We start from the raw sequence: 5,333 nt of genomic DNA, 5'->3' as shown, positions 1-5,333 counted from the left end.
TTCCCTTTGAGAGGTTTATGGGAGTCCTGAAGAAACACGTTCACCAGCGTACTCGGCTAGAAGGAAGCATCGCAGAGGGCTACGGGACAGAGGAGGTCATTGAGTTCTGTGTTGAATTCGTTCCTGAACATGACCCAATTGGTATTCCTGAATCGCGACACGAGGGAGGATTGAGTGGAAAGGGAACACTAGGAAAGAAAAACATACATCGGTACGGGGGACGATTATTTCAATAAAGCACATTACACAGTTCTTCAAAACTCATCCGTAGTGGAGCCGTATGTCACAAAACACAAGGACTTCCTACGATCCCAATTCCTAGAGAAGAATGAAGCTTGGCTTATGCGTCAACACATGGACACTTTCAGTGATTGGTTACGAAAAGAATGTTAGGGTAATGACCAGATTGATGAGCAACTGTATTTGTTGGCTAGGCAACCATCATGGCACATCCTCACGTACAAAGGGTACAAGATAAATAGAAATACATTTTACACCCTAGGCTAAGATAAAAAAAGCCGAACCAAAGCAGTGGGGTTCGCGTAGACGCCACATACCCGAATGGAAATAGACAAACATATTATGGCCGCATAGAGGAGATTTGAGAACTAGACTACGCACCTAATTTTAAAGTCCCTTTGTTCCGGTGCCAATGGGTGAAGATTACCGAAGACGAGGTAACAGTTGACAAAGACTATGGAATGACAACAGTGGACCTCAACAATGTTGGTTACAAAGATGAACCATTCGTCCTTGCTGCTGATGTGAATCTGGTGTTCTATATAAAAAAACATGTCTACAAAACAGAAGAGAGGGAAAAATGATAACAAATCAACGAATGAGCCAAAACGCCATATAGTTCTCTTAGGGAAAAGAAACATTGTGGGAATTGAGGACAAGTCAGATATTTCAGAAGATAAAAGGGATGACCAAATCACGCCTTAAGATCCGAGCATCCTGATAAATGCTGAGGACACTTCATGGTTACGTTAAGATCATGACCAAGGAACATACGTCAAAAAGAAGATCACTACTGTGCCTGCCTAATAAATAGATTGGATTAGAGTATGTGTAACTTAAGATGTTTATATTAGTTTTTCTTATTTTATATCATTTCAAATAATGAAATGACTTGTGGGAGACAAATTTTCTATCAAAAACACCTACCTTAAGATATTAAAATTAAGTAATACATTTTTGCATTAACAAAATACTAATTATTGTTTATATTTATGTTTCCTATTATAAGAGATGGAAAGATTTTAAGTTCCTAAATTTATTATGTAAGCAATTAGACAAAAATAAATGGAATTGTTATTTTTTAACAAATTAATACAAATTTTTTTATTTACTATGCAATTAACAAAAATAATCTAATTATTGTAAGCATAAATAAATAAGAAATAGAAAAAAATCTTTAAAAAAATCTGATTTAATGGTGAATATTACGTGTATCACGATTTTGGAGATAAATGAACAAAATTTACGTTCAAATAATGCACAAACAAATTTTCTGTCAAAAACACCTACTTTAAGATAATTAAATTAAGTAATACATTTTTGCATTAACAAAATACTAATTTTTTTTATATTTAAGTTTGCTATTATAAGAGATGGAAAGATTTTATGTTTCCAAATTTATTATGTAAGCAATTAGATGAAAAGAAATGGAACTACTATTTTTTAACAATTTAATACCAATTATTTTATTTACTATGCAATTAACAAAATTAGTCTAATTATTGTAAGCATAAATAAATAAGAAATAAAAAAGAAATCTTTAAAAAAATTGGGAAAGGAGCAGAGGCAAAGGAGCAGGTAACGCGCAATCTTGCCCAGACCTTCCGTGTATAGACACATCAGCGTGCTCAAGCCGTTGCCCACCTTTGACGTGGACCACCACCTGAAAGAAGGCCCGAACCACCCGCTCTGGCTTGGAAGGGAGAGGGCGGGCTTGCCATGATCTGGCCGGGTCCGTCTGCCTGTACCATTCCCATCTGAGCCGGAGAGCCACCCCGAGGCGGCGAAGGTCAATGATTCCTAATAAGCCTCCCAGCTCCTTGGGGCACATGACTGAGCGCCATGATAATCGGCACTTTCCACCGGCAACCGATTGCACCCCGGGCCAAAGGAAAGCCCTACGGCTTTTGTCGATGCAGTCAATGGCCCGAGCTGAAAGACAAACGGCATGCAATGGAGGTATACACCGGAATTGCCGAGAGCAGGGTTGTGCGCCGACCTAAGTTGAGAAGGTTACCCTTCCAGGTTGGGACGCATCTGGCGACGGCGTCGACAATGGGCTGTTCCTCTAAACGACGTACCCTGCTGATTGATAACGGTACACCAAGGTATGGGCAGGGGAAGGGCTCAACCACACAGCCAAAGACATCAGTAGTCACTTGAACTTACATATCAGAGCAATTTATCGCTGAGGGCCTTGTATTTGTTCATGTTGGTCTTCAATCCCGAAACCTGCTCGAAGGTCTCCATGATCGATGCAAGTGCTAGCAAGTCCTGCCCCGTTGGCTTGATGAAGATTACCATGTCGTCTGCATAGAAGGAGGCTGATGGGTGCACATTATCTTAAATTGCCATTTTTTATAATGAATTACCACCTCTTGTTTTGTTCTCCCAAACCTCTGTCACTTGTTCATATAAACCTTCCCGTAGTTACCAGTACAGCTCAAGTTAGAAAGCCTTTCTCGCTATTTCACAATAGATCTATTAAACTAGGAGAACACCCGCTAGCAGCATGAGTAGACCCACGATTTGTTTAGGGATGGAGAATTGATCAGAGAACGACTAAAAGGTGGAGTTAGAGATCCTGTGTATGTTATGTCCCGATTTGACAAACGCGATCCTGCTAATCCGAAAAATAATCTGACCTGGTTGGCCAGGCAGGGCTGCACGTACGCATGGAATTAAATCTTATACTTCTATAAAGTTAAACCCCACTACCTATTTTTCACAACATAGAAGCTATCTAACTAAGCAACTCACTATCACACATAATTAAAAATCTACTAGCCCATGCAACCATGTCACCTAGTCACTATATATGTTTCTCTCAACATAGAAGCTATCCAACTAAGTAATGCACTATCACACACAACTAAAATCCACTAGCCACACAATTGTAATGTCCACGTCAGCAAAACACATAAGTATTTTGTTTGTCCAAGTCACCATACCACGCAATCCACTGCATCTTACAGCAACGCGCAGGGTATTCTCCTAGTTTAGTTAACACACTTTAACTGACAGGACCGCTACATGGGCAGATCGAACTTTGAAGCCAAGCTGTGTCATTTATTGACCTTACTTTAGCCTAACCTTTACCTGCTCAGTCGTGCAGAGTAGTACCATTCCTAGCACCACATCTATTATCCAACCTTCATCCAAATTGAATCGTAAGGGGTCAAACATAATTTCATATAACAAACCACAAATTGATAACATCACATTAGTGAATACTGGTACTTATTAAGTGTTACAACACTTGCTTTACACATTATTAGTTCATCACATCTCACACAAACAACTATCAACTCTACAGCGCAAGTCGTAAAACAATATAATTTCTTTCATACATTATTCATAGCTCATGGCATGACCATGAAGCATAGCACACAAAAGGACCCCTAATACTCCCAATCCGTCGAGGGATCGGAAGCGTAGAAAAACCAGCATGCAGGGCATCCTCACATGTAAAACAATATTATTTGTGTGCAGTTATTCCAGTCTTGGCCGTCAGGGGTGAAGCACACTAGTTGGGGGAGCACATGCACCCCAAAAAATGCAAAATCAATGAGTTTGGTTAAAATTCCACCACATATATGCATCCCCATGAGCATATCTATGCACCCACAAGGCAAGTGCATCCCTAATTTGTCATATCTTCACCACTGTTGGCAATGTCCCAACAGAGCGCGTGACCACAAAGAGCAGAAGTGGAGCCTCCTGCAACCCGACCACCCAATGTTCCTTGGTGACCCACCCCTGCTCCACAATGAACACATGGTCACCCCAAATCTTATTGGGCACGTGTGCGCTGATAAGATTAGCGGTGCACATGGCGCCGATATTGGGGAAGAAGGGGCAGGGGTAGCGGGCGGACGGTGCGTGGAATGATTAGCGGCGAGGTCATCGGGGGCGGGGTGGTGGACGAGGAGGCGGCGGCAATGGTGCTTAGGGTGTCACTTTTGTGAACATCTATGGCCAACGACCTTAGAAGAAGGGTCCCGAGGGCGGCGGCCAGGCCAACACGGTTATGGCGGGTTGAGGGGCGGTGACCGGTGAGTGAGGCAGCGCCGCTGCCGGCCGCCGCTGCCGGCGAGTGGGCAGAGGGAGATAATCGGTTAGATGGTGCCCATGATGGGGGCAAGGAGTCGCGGGCAAGCTCCTCCATTGGGTTTAGGTTAGGATGGGTTCGTCCGGTGGAGTCAGTGGTGGGCGGGGAGGTCGTCAGTGGCCTGGATTGTGGTCGAGGTGGGTGAGGGCAGGGATGGCCGGAAAAAAAGAATCGTGGGAGCAAGAGAAGAAGAGAAACAGTGGAAACGAGGTTCGTGCCGCTAAATCTCTGAGTGGTGCGGTCACCGTCGCAGTTTTCTGCTCTGCTCTGCGTGGTTCCCACCATAGAGCCACTCGGGGCCTGCTGTACTCCACTGGGCATGTTGCTTTTTGTGAGATACTCCCTCCGTCCCCTTTTAACTGTCGTTGAAGCCACAGTATCATGTCCCTAATTATTAGTCGTTGGCTAGGACCACTCAGGCCATAGGTCAGTCTCGCAGCCGACTCGCAGCCTTATCCTCTCGGATTCTCACCCACACGGAGGATTGGAGCATTAAAAAAAGAAAAAAAATCCCACCTTATCCCCAACCGGCGGCCTCATCCCCAACATCGCCTGGGATCCCCCTCGGACACGACGCCACCGCGCGGGAGACCCTCCGCGGCCGCGAAGGAGCCCCCTCCGCTGCCGCGCAGGAGCCTCCTCCGACGCGCCGTCCTCCTTTCTCTGCCACGCCGTCCTCCGCCGCGACCCGGAGCGAGGGAGCCGCCCCACCCTACGCCGCGACCTCGGTGTGCATGAGCCGCCCCCCGTCCTCGGCCGCGCCGCCCTACGCCGCGACCCCAGCGCGTGGGAGCCGCCCCCCGCCCTTCGTCGTGCCGCCCTCCTCCGTCTGCCGCGACGCCGCCACGCGAGAGCCGCCCTCTTCCCTATCTCCATCCATGAAGGGACCTTCTCCATCCACAAAGGAAAAGGCCTCGCGCGTGAAGGCACGTTCGCGACGCCGCCCTTTCCACACCCATATCAGCCACGTGCACCAGGTTAG

Source organism: Sorghum bicolor, chromosome 5 (assembly GCF_000003195.3).
Source record: "Sorghum bicolor cultivar BTx623 chromosome 5, Sorghum_bicolor_NCBIv3, whole genome shotgun sequence".
NCBI classification, from domain to species: Eukaryota; Viridiplantae; Streptophyta; class Magnoliopsida; order Poales; family Poaceae; genus Sorghum; species Sorghum bicolor.
This window is presented reverse-complemented; position numbering follows the sequence as displayed.